Below are 17,573 nucleotides of genomic sequence, written 5' to 3' on the forward strand. Positions count from 1 at the left end.
TTTACTGCTAATGAACCAATGGCAAGTGTTTCACCAGATCACTTTGTGGATAGAATTCCTGTCCCCCTCTCATCCCAGGGGCTGGGCCAGCAGTGCTCTCAGAAATATTGCATTTATTCAGAATAAAGGCCATGGGGATGTTTTCCAATATACAAGAGCTACCCCAGCAAGCAGGGCCAGGAGGTTGGGAGGGAGGAGGAATTGCAGGAGGAATTTGGGAAGGAATTGCAGGAGGAATTTGGAAAGGAATTGCAGGAGGAATTTGGGAAGGAATTGCAGGAGGAATTGGGCGTGTTCCTGGTGTTGTTTTTATGGCAAAGGACAACTGTGTTGACCCAAACACAGTGATCAGCTCAGCAAATGGTTAAAACCCCTGACCAGCAGCAAGTGGAAGGTCTGGGATGTTTGATCCCTTCCCTGGAAGGGAAGAATTAAGTGTTTGCAATATTGAAGCATTGCTTGGGATTATTAGCAGGAGGGGAAATTGTGATTATTTCTGAGGGTTCTGTCCCAAATCCCGTTCACTGGAGTAATTTCCCCTTGCTGGCAGTTTTGGGGGAAGGGGATTGAATGTTGAGGAGGGATTGATGTGAGAGAAGTTGCCATTTCCCCGTGGACCAATTGTTTACCATTCCCAGGACTCTTTGGAAAATTAGATGTTGCTGTTTCATGAAGTAAAAAAAAAAACCCTCCCTGGTTTGATTAGATGCTAAAAACTGTTAGTTTTTAGCCATTCTGGGCTGCAGTGAGGATCAGGCACCTGTGGGGTGTGGGAAAAGATGGATGGAGCTGGTTAAGAAACATTATTCAAGCCCGGAGGTGTTGCCAGTGCAAGGCTGTGTCTTGTCACATCAGAAAAGCAAACAAAGCCTGTCAGAGTGAGCCTGCTGGGGAAAAAAAAATAAAATAAATTAATAAACCACCCCCAAGTGCAGCAGGGGAAGAACTTTTTTTTATAAAAATGGCCCTGAGTGAAACTCAGCCCGTCCCCCCCAGCACTTCCACCCAGGGCTGGGGGGGAGAAGGAGCTGCTCCTGCCCTTGGAGGTCCATCTCTCATTTTTATGGTGCCCCAGGGGTGACATCAACCCCCCAGTCCAATCCACTGAAGGTTCCTGAAGGAAACTTGGCGGTCCCACAAGCGGAATTACGGAGAGCCTGATTTGGAATCTCATTTTTCAGAGCCTGATAATTAAATTCAGATGACTCATTTCTCAATAATTTTTTTTTTTGCCCTTAGGGGAAAAATAAAAAAAAAAAACCCAAACCTGGCACTCCTATCTCCTCTTTAAACATGTTGATATGATTCAGCATGAAAATAGAGCTGAAATCCTTTTTTTTTCTCCCCCCCTTCTGTCTGTGAAAACCTGGTTTTAATTATTGGTAATATGGCAGATAGACTTGCAGCCAAATCAGCCCCCCCTGCTGAAGTATCTCCCAGCTAAATATTTCATTTCCTAAGCATTAGGAGCAGTTTTAGTCGTGTCCAGAGCTGTGCACAAATAAACAGAATTAAATTTCATCTGGGGGATAATTCCTATGTACTTCCAAGCTATGGAATGTGATCTAATGGTGGCATTTATGAGACCATTAACTCAGCACTTCCAGTAACCTTGACTTGACCTGCACTTATAAAAATCTGCATTATTATTATTATTCATCCTCCCCTCTTTAAAAATGGACGTTTTGTGGGTTTTTTTATGAGCCAGGTTGATTTAAGTGCCTTCAGTGCCACGTGTTGATTCCCCCTCCCTGGAGAATCCTCATGTGAGCCTCTCTGGCTCCCCAACCTGTTGGATGTGGATCCTGCAGTGAGCATTCCAAGGGAAAGGAGGCTGCAGGTCTGAGCAGGGCAGTGGAGGCTGATGGGGCTGCTCGAGCCATATTAATAAAATAACACATTTACAGCTCTTTTAACTGCTCTCTCAGCTTCTGTCAGGGGGCTTTGGGGCTGCATTGCCTTGACAGGTGAGAAAGGAAATTCTGCTGCTGAGGAGAGAGCAGGAGGGGGAGGAAGGAGCAGGGTGAGGATGAGCCTGTCAGGCTGGGAAGGGCCAGGAGGGGGGACCAGGCTAGAAGGAAACATTGGAAGGATGGCAGGAGCTGCCCTGTCCTCCTTTGGGGTTTGACCATCCCAGTCCCCATCCTGACCATCCCTGGATGAGGTTTAAGGTCCCTTCCACCCAGCCCAGTGTGGGATCCTCTCACACCCTCACCCCCAGACTCTTTATTATCTTCAAGACTCGGGGTTCTCTTCCCCAACACTTTCTCCTGGCTGAGAGATCCGAAAGGATCAAGGACATTTTTCCCCTCTAAACACGTGCAAAAGGAGAAAATCCCCCCAAAAGCAGCTTGGGCTGGAGGCCTGAGCTGTGCTCAGCTTTGTGCCAGCTCAGCTCAGAGCTTGGCAAATCCCTCAGGAATATCTGCCCTTTAGGGCTGCTTGGGGCACCTGCCTGAAGCTCCCCCTTCCCTGCTTAATGCCAAAATATTTCAAACTGAGCCCCCAAACCATCCCCAGCCCCTGTTTGAGGACGTGCAGCCCCCCCAGGCTGGTCCTGGTGGCACTGATCCTGCCCTGGGGCACTGATCCTGCCCTGGGGCACACGTGTGCCAGCCTGCTCTGCCCTCAGGGGCTGCTCTGAAGCTTTGGGGAGGTTTGACTTGATTTAAAACACTGCCTTTGATCTCCTGCTTGTTCTCCTGTGAGCCCTGAGATCAGTTGCTGGGGGATGTCTGGGGTGATGGGATGGAAAACTCCCTTGGGGGTGGCAGGAATCTGAGTCCTGCAGCTCAGCAGGGGGGGCTGCAGCTCTGGGTCCCTCCTGATCCCTGCATCCCACCTGGATCCCTGTGTCCCTCCTGATCCTTGTGTCCCACCTGGATCCCTGTGTCCCTCCTGATCCCTGTGTCCCTCCTGATCCCTGCATCCCACCTGGATCCCTGTGTCCCTCCTGATCCTTGTGTCCCTCCTGACCCCTCTGTCCCACCTGGATCCCTCTGTCCCACCTGGATCCCTGTGTCCCTCCTGATCCCTCTGTCCCACCTGGATCCCTCTGTTCCACCTCACCCCTGTGTCCCACCTGGATCCCTCTGTTCCACCTCACCCCTGTGTCCCACCTGGATCTCTCTGTCCCTCCTGACCTCTCTGTCCCACCTGGATCCCTGTGTCCCTCCTGACCCCTGTGTCCCTCTTGACCCGTGTGTCCCACCTGGATCCCTGTGTCCCACCTGGATGCCTCTGTCCCTCCTGACCCCTGTGTCCCACCTGACCCCTCTCCCACCTAGATCCCTGTGTCCTACCTGGATTCCTCTGTTCCACCTGATCCCTGCATCCCTCCTGCCCCCTCTCCCACCTCACCCCTCTGTCCCTCCTGACCCCTCTGTCCCTCCTGACCCCTCTCCCAGCTCCCCATGGCTGTGTCCCCTCAAGGACTGGGGAGATCAGGGCTGTGCTGGGCAGCCCTCGCTTGGCTCAGAGTGACTTTAGGGGAGGTTTTTGCTTTGCCCGTGGAGGAGGAGCTCTGGGTTCCCTTTGTGCAGTTTGAACAGTGACAATGTGGTTTTGTGTCTGCTGCACTTGTGCCTGTGAGCTGCTGAGATCTCCTCCAGCTCGTCTGGGCTCCGTGTCTGATCTCAGACACAACAATGGTGCTGTTGCCAGCCGAGGTGGTGCTGCAGGAAATGACTAATAATCCAATTTTCGGCGTGTTTACAGCCACTCACTCAGCTCAGGTGTGTGTTTTGCTGGGTACAACCAGGTGGTTCAGCAGGGAAGGCTCTTCCAGCCCATTCCACTGTAGCTGGAGGTAAAAGGTGTTTGTGCAGAGCCAAATTTCCTCCAGGGCAGAGAATTTCAAGTGCCTGGGAAAGCAGTTTAATGTTTGCCATAGAAAGTTTGTTTTGTGCTGCTGGGTTGGAGAACAGGAGGGAGGGAGGGGAGGCAGTGCCAGCTCCTGCCTGCCCTGCTGAGCCAGGTGAGCAGCTGCCACAACCTCCTCCCCCAGAACAGCATTTGGCTGTTTTGTTCCACCAGTGAAAGCATTTTAGAAGCCTCTGCTCCTGCCAAATGAACGAGTTCCATGAGCTCAGACTAACGAGCTCCTGCTCTGCCTGCCCGGGACAGGGTTTGGCTGGCGAGGTTTGGAAGGTTTCTGAGATGTTTCTAATTCTGAGATGGGAAAATTCGCTCTGAGATGTGGATGGTTTCTTTAATAATGAGGCTTTTCAGATCTCTCAGAGCTCGTGTTGTGTTTTGCAACTGCCTGTGGTGGATGATGAGGATCCAAGTTGGTGGGAGGGACTGAGATGTTTCTAATTCTGAGATGGTGAAATTCACTCTAAGATGTGGATGGTTTCTTTAAGAATGAGGCTTCTCAGATCTTTTAACAGCTCCTGTTGTGTTTTGCAACTGCCTGTGGTGGATGCTGAGGGTCCAGGTTGGTGGGAGGGACTGGGATTTCGGTTGGGAAGGTGCTGCTGTCGTGGGATTCAGGTCAAAAATGCTCAGAGGCTCTTTGGGTTGTGTGTTTTGGAGGGGTTGCATCATCTCTCACATTATCCCAACTGCCCTCCCACTCTCTGAGTCTTCCCTTGTCGTTCCTCCCTGGGAACCATCTCTTTTTCCCTTGCTTTGGTGTCAGTAATCCCATCCTGAGGGAATGCAGTGGGGCTGCAGGTGGGGAGCTGCCAAATCCATGGAGTTTATTCCTGCCTGGATTCAGTTCCTCCCCTCCAGTGTCTCACCTCCATTTGGCCTTTCCAGCCTTGGAGCTGTATTTTCCTCCCTTGCACAGACACTTTCTTTTCCTCCCCCTGAGGGCTATTTTCCCACTTGATTTGTGTGGAATTCAGTTTAACTTCATCCCCTGATTCCCTGGATAAAGGAACCTGCCCTGCCATGTCCATGTGTATTGTTTTGCATTACTTCTCCAGCCCAGCTGTGCCAGATGTGAAGGCCCCTTGCTCTGCCCCAGAGGTGCTTTGTGCAGCTATTGAGCAATGGGTGAAAACAAAAAGCAGCAGGGACCAGGGGGAGAACTGAGGACCTTTGCATTTCAAGTTCCTCTGGTGAATTCTGTGTCTTCCTTTCTGGAGCTGGAGACCCCTTTGAGCCACCAGCCCTTTCTGGGAAAGCATTTCAGAAGTTCCCTCTTGCTCTGTGTTCCTGCAGAGAGCTGAGCTTGGGGGAAGAGAGGTTGGAAGACTCCTCAGGGTTTGAGCAGCTCCTCTTTGTTTCCTTCCTTGTCATTACCTGCAGGTGACCCTTCCCTCCCCCCTGCTCTGTCTCTGAGTGGTTTCTAACAGTCATTAGAGTTCTCCAGGGCAGGATCTGCTCTGTGATTCCCTCCTGGAGCTGCTCATTCCCCACCCCTGCCCTGTCCCCCTGCACCTCTCGTGTGCTCTCAGAGTTCCTGGAGGTCACTGCTTCACATGAGGGGCTTGGGGGGTGAAAAACTCTCCTCTCTGTGTGGGCTTCTAATGAACCAGCCTATTTTCTTCCTATCAAAGCAGCCTCTGATCCTTGGGGAGCTGCCTCAGAGCTTTCAGGGCGTGTTTTCATCTCGGAGCTCAGTCGGTGTCTGTGATGCCCATGGAAAGGCTTTGGCTCCAAAGGGGTTGGGAACCAGGATTTAGTGTTTTGTCACTTGCTAAACGTGTTCCTTGTGCTGCCAGAGCTCTGAGTCTGCATCTGATGCTGCTGCTCCCTTCAGTGGGAGAGCCTTGGAGGAGCCCTGCAGGCTTTTCCCTTCCCTTCCCTTCCCTTCCCTTCCCTTCCCTTCCCTTCCCTTCCCTTCCCTTCCCTTCCCTTCCCTTCCCTTCCCTTCCCTTCCCTTCCCTTCCCTTCCCTTCCCTTCCCTTCCCTTCCCTTCCCTTCCCAAACCTTCCCAAACCTTCCCAAACCTTCCCAAACCTTCCCAAACCTCCCCTTCCCTTCCCTTCCCTTCCCAAACCTTCCCAAACCTTCCCAAACCTTCCCAAACCTCCCCTTCCCTTCCCAAACCTTCCCAACCCTTCCCATGCCCTCATCCCATTGTGGATGGTCCCTGTCCCCGGAGCCTCCCCAGCAGCTGCTGTTCCTTGCAGGGACTCTGGGACACAAATTGCCTTCAGATGATTCCCATCTCACACTTACCAGTCTCTTTTTGAGTTTTTCCACTCAGTAATTGCTTTTATTTGCACCTTGACAAGCATTATCCTGCCCTGGTGCTGCACGAGGCTGGCAGGGCATTGTGTGGCTTGAAAGAACTTGTTTTTCCTTGCTGCTGAAAGCCCAGATAATGCAAGTGGGGAAGTTTTCTTTGCCTTGCCTTCCTTATTGTAGGAGTTAATTAACTCTTGGATGCTTTATCTGTAATATTCAGATGTTTTTCTTCTGTGGCCCATGTTTTCCACAGGGCTGGGAGTGAATAAAAAACCGTGTGTGAAGTGGCTTTTGAAATCCCTGTTTAAATGGCAGTTACATCTTCATTGGGATCTGGAAAACAGACTTATTGAATTTTATCTTTTTTTTTCCCTTCCGAAGCCATTTATAATTCCTTTAATTGGAAACCAATTCTCCAAAGGCTTTAAGGCTGTAAAACTTTCCTTTGGTGGGAAACAGTTTTCCTGCAAAATCCTCTTTTCTCTTGGAAGGCAGAGAACACTTTGGAAGGGTTTGTGAGAAACCAGAGCATCCTGTTCAGGCAGGAACTCCTGCAGCCCCTGGGAATGGGGGGGTCCCACGGTGGGACCTCCAGGCCTTCCATTAATATGGATTTTTCCCCGGGAAGAGCAGGAATTTGTAGCTCAGGGAGCTGTTTCTCCCTGCTGGGAGGGCAGCTGGCAGTGCTGGAGAACCCCTGGATTCCTGATTGCTTCCCCAGGGGGTGCAAATCATCCCTGAGCATCCTTGGGAGGTTCCAGGAGGGATAATGCTCTGCCCAAAGTAGCTCCTGCACATTGTCCTGGGCTGTGGCACTGCAGGGATAACTGGGAACTGCTGGAAGAAAGGGTTAGATGGGATAGGAAGGTTTATATCCCATCAGGGGTTTTTTTCCATGTTGAGCATCTCTTCCTGGTGGGGAATGGGAGGATCCAGCTGAGCAGGGAGGCAGCAGAGCCCACTTTCCTTGCTCCTGGCTGCCCATCCTTCTCCTGGGAAGCTCCAGGCTCCTGAAATCCTGCCCTGGAACGTGGCAGGGAGAGCCAAAGAGTGGCAGGTTCCAGTGCAAGGGCCCTGTGACCTCTCCCACTCATGTTTCATTCAGTAAAACATGATTAGATTCCGTTTACTGCTCTCTGCCTTAATCTTATTGTTCCGTGCATTAATATGATTAATTCTATTTGCTGCACAGTACAGAGCATTTAATGAATATTCAGGCTTTGTAAGCCAGGGAAGAAGATGCTCTTAGGCTGAAAATTACCCTGCTCATGGTTTAATTGTCCTTTTTATCGCTGTTTGTCCTTCTTTTTTTTTTGTTTGGGCACCTCTGGGGCAGAGAACCCCATGTGGAGGCCACTGGTGTGTGCTCTGCACCCCAAGGGATGAGGTGCAGCAAAGCCTGTGGTGTGTGTGGGGGGGGAAAAACCAACCCTGAAGGTCACAAAATATTAATTTCTAATTGTGTTTGTCCTGCAAACACGTGTTGGCAGAATAAAAGACAGGTTTGTTTGCAGGAACACTCGGTACCTGTGATCCGAGGGGGGTGTTTTGAGAGGCTTGAGCTTGTGCAAATGAGCATAAAACAAGTGGCTGGAACTGAGAGAAGGGCTGGAATCTCAAGAGGACCTTCAGGATGGGACCCAAAATACAGGTGGCCACAGAGATTGGATGATGGTGGATAGCATCTTTATTTGGCAGGAGAAGGAGATTTTATAGAAGTCAGATGATGTCACAGGTTGGAAAAAGTTGGATATTTGGGGTCCCCCTTGAAACACCATCTGTCTGCCTCATGGGGACGCTGGTTTTTCCCAGTTTGAGCGAGGATTTGGATGGATGTTGGTGGCAAAGATCCCTGACTTCACTTGAAGGTGCTTCCAGGAGGTGTCTCTGCCTTCCCACTGCGTTTTTTCCCAGTTCAGAACCCACTCCTGTGCCAGGGGCTGAGCTGTGCCCGTGCAGGGAGAGCTCTCCCTTTGCTCAGGAATTCACCACGCTGAGGGAGCTGCTGTTTTCATGTCAGGATGTGTCTGCCAGAGCTGATAATAGTCATGTTTTACACTGCTCACCCTTATCTGCAGCTTCAAAGGGAGCAGCACAGACACCTCGGGTGCCTTCAAAGCCCTCTCTCTGCTGGGCTTTCTGTGGGGGCCCATCCAGGAAGGTTTTCCTTCTATTTACAGGTTGTTCAAACAATGTAAGCACTTGGTTTCCAGATGTCAGCTGCTTCACAAAATGTGTTTTAAACGATCTCTGCCTGCTGGGTTTTCTTCCCTGGCTCCTCTGCAGCTGCTCCCCGTGTGACAGCACGAGCTGCCTCCCCTGGGTTGGGTTTCCACAGCTCTCCTTGAAGTGCCAGAGGTGGAAGTCACAGCTGATAGATCCACTTCGGTGCTGAATTCATCTCTCTGGTGTTAAAATGATTTTTTGGGGGATGTCTGGGCCGCAGCAGAGGAAAAGCTCAGTGTTTCAAAGATGAGGGAAGCACTGATGTGTGTTGTTGCAGTTCCTCTCTCCACGAGAGAGATGAAATAAAGTGCTGCCAGAGCCAGAGAGAACTGAGAACTCTTCAAGTTAAGAATCAGAATTGTGTTTTCAGAGCCAGGCCGTGGTATTTGTTCATCTTGGCACTCACAGATATCTGTGACCCCGTGTGTCTTGGCAAATGTGATGGAGCACAAAACCACACGTGTATATATTTATTTAGATCCCCAAACTGCTCCATTTTCCAGCTCTGGTGCAGCCCTGGAGGCCTCTTGTCCTTGACTAACAACCTTCCAGTTAATGTGGAAAAACCTGACTTCAGTCCCTGTTGTTTTCTTGCTGCTGCTTTCAAACCTAAAGGTGGATCAGTGGGATGAACAGGGGAGTGCAGAGACTGTTTCCCATTCTGGATCCAGGAGCTGTTCCCAGGGGAGCTCCCAGGTTCCCACACAGAGAGGGAATTGCCCTGGAGCAGTTGGAATGTGCTGGCACAGCCTCACCTGCTCTGGGGGGTGGAACCCAACCTGAGCATCCTCAGGGGGGGAAGGTTTTCCTTCCAAGGCCTGGATGTTCCTTGAAGGGGTTCGTCCAGACCCTGGTTCTGAGCTCAGGGAGCAAGGAGGGGCTGGCAGGCAGGAATGTGAGTGATTCCTGTTGTGGGGAGGATAATAATGAATAATAATGAATAATTAATAATGACTAATAGTGAATAACAATGAATTCCACCAGCTCTCTTATCAGTGCTTCCAAATCCAGGGTTTTTCCTCCTGCTGCCACTGCTGGCTCCTGGCACAGCCACCCTTTTGTCTCCTGTGCTGCTGGGAGCTGATGGAGATCTGGGAACTAATAATCAGTTATTACATGCAGACACTTCATCTAAATATCTAAAATGCACACTGATCTGAGCAGAGCCCAGATGGAAGGAGCTCGTGGCTCTGGATTCCCGGGGGAATGGGGGGAATGCTGCTCCTGGCAGGTCAGGATCTCTTCAGCCCCTGCTGGGTTTGGCTTTGACACCTTTGGCTGCTTCACAGGGTGGATGTTTTGATCCTTCTCCTCTCAGGGACCTTTCTGGGGGCTGGATTTGTGGTGGAGCTCAGGCAGGAGCCCAGGCCAGCAGTAAATATTGGATGAGAGGCAAAATGTGTTGACAGTTTGTGTCTGTTGCCTGTTTTCCTGGCCACAGTGAGCTGGAATTCTCACAGAATCATGGAATGCTTTGGGTTGTTCCACTCTCCCAGGTTGCTCCAACCTGCCCTTGGACACTTCCAGGGATGGATCAGCCACAGCTTCTCTGGGCAACCTGTGAACAGCAGGGACCTGAACACTTGCCCAGCCCTCTCCCTGCTTTCCCAACAGTCCCGTTGATTTGAGAATTCCCACTTGGAGCACGAGGGAAAGACCCATCTGGTCCTGCTTTCCTTTATCCCTTTGTCTTCCTCCTCTACTTTCTAAATTAATTTTATAATCATCTTTTAAATGATGGAGCGGTTCAAATGAGCTCTTTTAGGCAGAATTACCTGCATTAAAAGATCTCCCTTTAAAAAAGAAAGGCATAAAAAGTAATTAATTGCTTCAATTATTATAATGTGGCTTAGCTTGTGGTTTTCTGGTGGAAAAACCCAGGTTTTGATAAGTCAGCTGTTCTTAAAAGGGGGGGAAAAAAATAGAAGTGCTTCAGGCTGGGAGTTGGCACGAAGGCAGTTTGAAATAAGGTTGTTCTCTATGTAATGTAAGAGAATAAATTAACACCATTGATCCTGGAGCAGTGCCCTGTGCTCCCAACAGCCTGATGGCAAGGGGAGTGTTCAGAGAGGAGGGGTTTTTGTTTGTTTGTTTTTTCCTGCTCGGTCACAGATGCTTTGTTTAAAATTTAAAAACCAAAGGATATTTGCTCAAAGCCACTCTGGAATTTCTGGAGCCTGGAAAAAAAAAAAAAATCAAAGGGAAGGGGGGAAAAGGAAAGGAAAAGCTTGAAGGAGGTTTCTGAGCCGACCTGGGGCAGAGGGGTGGGGGATGTTGTGTGAGAGGAGCAGGACCCAGAGTGGTGGTGGGAGGGGAGACAGCTCAGCTTCCAATGATTCCATGATCCCTGTGGTCATATTCTCTTAAAAACCAGGAAATGCTGGAGCAGGAGGGTCTGGGAATTGCCCCCAGGGAACTCCAAAGCAGAAAGACCTCAAGTGGTCGTCGTTTAGAAAATATTGATTTTTTTTCCCCCCTCTCGGGCCTCTTCAGGAACTATAGATTTGTAGGATGAAATTAATATATTGGCATTTCTGTGGGCAGAATAAAATCCTCATTAAATTTTGCAAGCCCAGAAGATGTCTAAAACAGCTTGCAATTAAAATTCATTTCGAAGCAAGTTAGCAGAAGTTTTGTTAACGTTTAACATCTTTATGGGTGTCATTCATTGTAAATTTGAACTAATTGAGTCCAAAGGGACAAAATAATAGATTCTACATTTGCTGGGCATGCCAGGGCTTGCTTTGCTCTTGGCACTTTCCCCCTTTTCTTTGTGTGAGTTTTGATTTTAGGGAGTTGCCAGGAAAGTGACTGTTTTTGCTTTTGATGCCAAATTACCAAGAATCCATCTTCCCAAATCTCTGAGAGGCTGAAGCAAATCTCAGGCTGGTTTTCTCCACCGAGCCCGAGGGGTTTGCTGGTTTGAGTCGGGGAGGTTTCAAATTGGGTTTTTTAAATTTTTCCTCCTAAAGTTGAGTCAACTTGAGCTGGGAAAGTCTTTGGTTGGAGTGGAGGTTGTACCTTGGTGTTTCCTCGACTGAAACGTAAACCAGTCTGAAATGTTTGGAACTGTGCGTTTCGTGTTTCTTATACTCCCCCTAAATATTTTTCCCGGGATCCTCGAGCAGTTTATGGGAAGCAACGGGAAATATTTGTGAGTGTGTGGCCGAGAGCAGAACCTGAGCTCAGCAGGGCTTTTAAAACTTGCTGGGAGGTGTCAGAGTTTGCAGAGTTAGTGCTTTACAAGACTCTTCCCAGCAAAGCCCCGTTGAACCCAAATTTAATCCAATCAAGGGAGAATTTCTGGCAGAGGCTCCGACCCTGCAACGCTGTGAAGGAGGCAGAGCTGGGAATCGACTCTTAATGGCACTTTATTGATTGAAGGGGTAGAAAGTTCATCTAAACTGTGGGTAATTCTGGTAATTTCCTTGCAGCTCTGACTGCTGGGAGGCCGTAATTGCTGCACCAAGCTTTGACTTATAAACAGCAGCACTAATAACCCCGTTAACGTGTGGCTGCTCTCGCTGCAGGATCTCACCTGTCACAGCCCTTGGCTCGAGCTTGGCACTGAGGTCCTGCAAGGGACCTGCTCAGATCCCTCTAAAACTGGTGGGATTTGTGGAATTCCAGCCTGGCAGCAGCCCAGGTGTTGTCTGGGTGCTGGGAGGTGACGGTGCTGGCGCAGGTCCTACCAGGTCACTGGGACACCCCGGTGTCACCCCTCCCCTGGGGCAGGGCTTTGTGTCCCTCAGAACTTGGTTTCTCCAGGCTGCTGAGGTCCCTCAGGATGGCAACGTGCCCACCTGGCCCTTCAGCTGCTCCCAGAGCTCTGTGTTGCCTGCAGAGCTCTGTCCCATCACCCGGATCATCGAGGAAGGTGCCAAACCTGTTGGCCCCACATGACCTGTGGTGTAAAATGGGATTTCTTTTCCCCACCAGGAAGCAGGCTCAGTGTCTGCTGCCTTTCCCAGAATTCTGTCACAGTCTGCTTCCTTTCAGACTGAAACAAGTGTTTCAGGCTTTCTTATCCACTCAGACCACGGGGAATATGGAATGTAGGGAAGAGAGGAGCAGTTGGCTCCGGTGACAGGATCACATCAGCTGAAGAGACTGAGCTGAAAAGGTGCAGATTGATCTGCTCTGAGGGTCTGGGAGAGGAAGAGGAACTTAGAGCAGCAAAGGGCAGGTTTAAAAAGTAGGAAATAATAAAGTAAAACCCACTGGCAGCGCTTTCAGGAAGTCAAGAGCTTCTGCAGCTGGAAAGGCTTCACGTCGTGTTAAGGTCACCCACAGAGGCTCCTTAAAAGGGACGTTTTGCCCTTGTGCAGTTCTTATTCTGCTGTCTTGGCAACTCTGATGTGTGCACTGAGGTGTTAGAGAGCTCTTCATCTTCCCGAGGAGTAACAAACACTCCCCGTGCTGGTCACTGCAGGGAGGGAGCGGCCCCGGGGCCTGCCGAGCTCGGGGCTGGGATGCTCAGCCCTGGGATGCTCAGCCCTGGGATGCTCAGCCCTGGGATGCTCAGTCCTGGGATGCTCAGCCCTGGGATGCTCAGCTCTGGGATGCTCAGCTCTGGGATGCTCAGCCCCTGGGATGCTCAGCCCTGGGATGCTCAGCCCTGGGATGCTCAGCCCCTGCCAAGCCCTGGCAGAGCTTTGGCACTGCTAAAGCTGCTCTGGGGGGCAGCGAGGGAGGATTAATGTGTTTGTTTTGTCGTGGCTGTGTTTCATTCAGCACCAGGGCTGAGTCAGGCAGTGAACTCGGTGTCCATCGGGGTCGTGCCGGGAGGGGTTTTGCCCCCCCCCGAGGATGTAAAACCTGGTGCTGTGTCCTCCTCACACACGTGGAACAGTGTCCTCTGACCCCCCTCAGGCACAGGGGGGGTTGTTGGGGTCTCCTGGGCAGGGCCAGGAGCTGCACTTGGGTTGTGAGTCCCTTCCAAGTCAGGGGGTTCTATGATTTCACAGTGGCCTGGGGTGTGTGCCCAGCAGAGGAATTGCATCTTCCCCCTCCTCATGCAGCCAATGTGTGGATCATCCCAATGAATTAACCCACAGCAATAGGCACTTGCAAGATTCTGGCTTTGCCACCCCCATCTCAGTCACATCCAGCTTTACCAGCAACCACTTTGTCAAACCAAGTGATATATTAAACGTATTTAATATTATCTTAACTGGTGGTTGGGGTCTCCCAAGTGCTTGTCTGATGAAGTTTTTGTTTTTCATGCAGAAAAGAAATTAATATTTCTTAACCATTCTGTGGTTTAGGTTGGAGGGGATCTTAAGGACCATCAAGTCCCAGCCATACTGTGCATGTTCATGTTCTGGGTGTTTTGCACCCTCCCAGAGAACTGCAGGTCCCACCTGTGCCCAGTCCCACCCCCCTGCTGTGGTTTAGTGAGGGGAGGAAGTTCCCAAACAAATATGGATTTTAATCCATGTAAATTAGGAACTCTGGGAAAGACAAAACTGGCTTTGTCACACTGCTGCTCTAATTGCACTTGTGATGATTTAGGGCTTTTTTGGGGTGACTAGAAGAAAACAGCTGGGTTTGGGGGTGGGTGGGGGTGGCACACTTTGGAAGACCTGTATCTCCCCTCAGATTTGGGAAGGTTTGACCAGATTTGATCAGCTGTCACCAAGAGCTGCAAGGTCAGGGGGCATCCTCTGTGCTGGGTGTGCTGCTCCTGGGCAGGGGGGAGCTGGGGGAGCTCTGGAATCTGGGTCGGAGCATCCCCATCCCGGGGCTCCGCCGGGCAGGGAGTGAGTTTGTTAATGAGTTTTGTGATGTAAATCAGAGTTAACAAGGGGGGCAGGACGTGCTGCCTCTCTGCAGTCTGTGCAGATGGGGGGAGTGCTCTGGAATGCTCAATCTGTGCCTTCCTCCTGCAAGATGGACTTCAAAGGCTCAAGCTGTTGCTCTCCCCACCACAGCCCTGGTGGCTTTCAGCGTCGGTAGCGTTGGTGTCTTTTTGGTCACGTTAAAAATCAAGCTGTGAACAAAAGCAGGTTATTGATTCTTTGAAACAGAAGGGTTCTTTGGCAGGCAGTTAATGAGCTCAGAACACTTCCAGTTTCTGATTTTTCGAAGGGTGTTGGAAGTTGTAACATCTCAGTTAACGCATGACAGGGAGCCTGCAAAGCCTCAAAGTCCTGGGGAATTAATCTGTTCCTGGCTGAGTGGGGTTTGGGGTGAGAGCTCTGCCAGGTTTGGCTGCCCTGGATTGTTCCCCAAAACCTTTTGGAGTGGCCATGAGCTGCTGGGAGTGAGAAGAGAGAAGAGGGTCTCCCTCCAACAGACATTTCTGGCTGTTGGGCTCGGGCAGGATTTACTGGGGTGACTCTCATCACCCCCAAACCAGCACCTTCAAAGGCTCAGCTCCTCAGTGCAGCATCTAGAAAGGATGGCAGTGATCTGTTGGTGGCTTTGGTTTTGTTTTAGTCCCAGCCTGTGGCAGTGACCTGTAAACACAGCTCCTCGTGGAGCAGCAGCACTGCAGGGAAAGGGCTGTCCAATAAATCTGCTCTTCCCAAGTGCTCCAGGGCTTCCTCCACTCCTGCTGGAGAACAGGAGCACCTTCTGCACACACAGAGGGGAATGGCTGGGGTGAGGAGAGTGGAGCTGGGGCAGGGAGGTGGGATGAAGTGCCCTTGTTCCCGTGTTAACAAGAGGAAATATCTGCAGATACAGTTCTCTGAATACCAGGAGGAGTGAGAGTGTAACATCACTGATCTCGGATTGCAGCTTTTATTTAGGATGGAGGGGGGGAAGTACATGAAATTTTGGCTTTAGGGTTGGTTTGTTTATCCAGACTTTGTGTGTGGTGACAGGGGTGTGTTTGTGCCCCTGCTCAGAGCCCAGAGAAGGGGATTTCTGAAGGCTCTGGGTGAAGTTCTGTCAATCCTGGCTGTTCTTTTCCACCCCCTTTGAAGCCCCCACCCTGAGAGGCAGGGACAGCAAACCCCCCTGTGACAGCTCTCCAGGAGGGGACTGAGGGGAAGGTTGTCCAGCTCATTTACAAGGTGTTCCTGACTCATCTCTCCCTTGGCAGAGAGAACACAGGCAGCATTACAATAAAAATTACATTACTAGATCCGTAGCAATGTCATTAATATCAGTTTTGAGCCCATGAGAAGGGGGCAGAGGCTCTCAGTGAGCTGAAATGGTTCCTGTACTGAGAGAAACCTTATCCTGCAACTCAAGTTCATTGCATTCTTTAACTACAGTATGGAAAGCAGAGGAAGGAACCAACCCCAGGCCCCCAAGATCCGTTCCCCCCATAATATCCATATTTATCATGTACCTCCCTTCACCATCAGCTCTTCAAAGATCATTGTTTCTTCACTGCTGCTGGAAGGCAGCTCCCAAACTGTTATTTTTCATTGTTAATGCTTTGCTCTAACAGTTCTTTTCATCTCTGGTCTGTGTAGCATTAGTGTGAACACAGATCCAGGTGGATAACTACCAATTTCAAGTGCACTGCTTTGCAGCCCCTTCTGTTTCCTCTCACTGAAAGATTTTCCTGCTGCAGATAACTGGGATTTTATCGTGTGTTCAGGGCTGGCAGAGTTGTCCTCCAGCCTCTCAGGTTGTGTTTGCAGCTGAAGAGGCTGCTGGAAAGGGTCAGCCTGGGAGTTCTCTGGGGTGTGTGCTTGCAGAAAGTGCATGTTTGGAGGCAGTGCCACAGAACTCGGGGCCATCACTCCTGAGCAGGCTGTGTGATGTGCTAAATTGAGTGGAACCCGTGTTCCAGCTTCCCCGAGCGTGGTCTTGCCTGAATGCCACTTGTTTATGAAGTTTGCAAGTTGAGGAGTGGAAGACACAAAGATTCTGTTAAAAATATAATTGGACGGGTAATATCTCGGGCCTTTTTGATGCCTCTTTAAGCACTTCAGATTTGTAATGTGCCAAAAATAGCAGTGCAGGCTGCTGTGGCCACTGCTGTGCAGCTGGGAATAGATTTTAATTGATGGCTCCTGTCAAGCCATGCAGGCAGGAGAACCATTAAAGTGAGATTTCGTGTCCCTGCTCAGTTAAACACTCTGCTACCAAGTCAGAGCTGAGCTTTATTTTTAACTTAATATCATCAGCATTTGTACCAGGAGGTTCCTGGGGCCATATCCTGGGATTTTGGGGTCTCCAGCAGTGAGTGCTGCTGGGCACTGGCTCCGTCTGCTGGTTCAGTAGATGGTGCTCAGGCCCTGCCAAAATCCCACGTGTGGAATAAGGGGCAAGCCCAGCTTTGGAGTGCAGTTTATGGAGACTTTGTGAGCTGCAGAGTTGCCCTTGGTGCGTGGAGAGAAGGTGGCACTGCCCTGGGGCACTGGGATGTGGGAATGGGCTGGGACTGTTCCCAGAGGGACCTGTGAGAGGGCTGTGGGCAGGAGGAGAAGCCTCTCTGGTGGAGTCTGAGTCCTCCAGTGGGTGCAGGTTCCTGTGGCAGTTTGGGGGCTGAGCTTGTGAACCTTCCCAAGGCTTTTTCCAGGGAGTAGGATACTGTGTTTCCTGCGCCCTCCTGTGGGTTTGGAGCTGGAGCTGCCCACCAGTGCAGGGCAGCAGCAGGATTAGGTCTGTCCTCCCTTCCCTGTCTCCTCCAAGGCACGTCAGGCCAAGCAGGTCACCAGCCAAAGAGCCCTGGCAGAGGTGGAGCTCCTTCTGCTTCCCCCGAGGCACGTCTGTCACCTCTCCAGCTCCAGGACCTGCTGGCAGAGGAGACCAGAATTCCTCCTTTGCAGCAGGAGCACATTTTAACTCATGCTTTGGAGAAGAGGCAGAGAATCAGAGAATCAACTGGGTTGGAAGGGACCTCCGAGATCATCAAGTCCAGCCCTTGATCCAACCCCGCTGTGGTTCCCAGCCCATGGCACTGATGCCACATCCAGTCCCATCTTAAAAACCTCCAGGGATGGAGAATCCACCCCCTCCCTGGGCAGCCCATTCCAATGGCTGAGCACCCTCTCTGGAAAGAAATTCTTCCTAATATCCAACCTAAACCTCCCCTGGCACAGCTGCAGACCCAGCCCTCTTGTCTTGCTGAGAGTTGCCTGGGAAAAGAGACCAACCCCCCCCTGGCTCCCCCCTCGTTCAGGGAGTTGCAGAGAGTGAGGAGGTCTCCCCTGAGCCTCCTCTTCTCCAGGCTGAGCCCCCCCAGCTCCCTCAGCCTCTCCTCATGTGGCTCATTGCTGTGGGTGTTCAGGAACACC

At 50.8% G+C, this 17,573-nt stretch overlaps 1 protein-coding gene across 3 annotated transcripts in view; it reads left to right on the forward strand.

The window, feature by feature from the left end:
- Positions 1-17,573, forward strand: part of CSMD2 (CUB and Sushi multiple domains 2) — a 284,784-nt gene that overhangs the window by 65,121 nt on the left and 202,090 nt on the right. The window lies entirely within an intron of this gene.

This window comes from Pseudopipra pipra, chromosome 24 (genome assembly GCF_036250125.1).
Source record: "Pseudopipra pipra isolate bDixPip1 chromosome 24, bDixPip1.hap1, whole genome shotgun sequence".
NCBI lineage: Eukaryota > Metazoa > Chordata > Aves > Passeriformes > Pipridae > Pseudopipra > Pseudopipra pipra.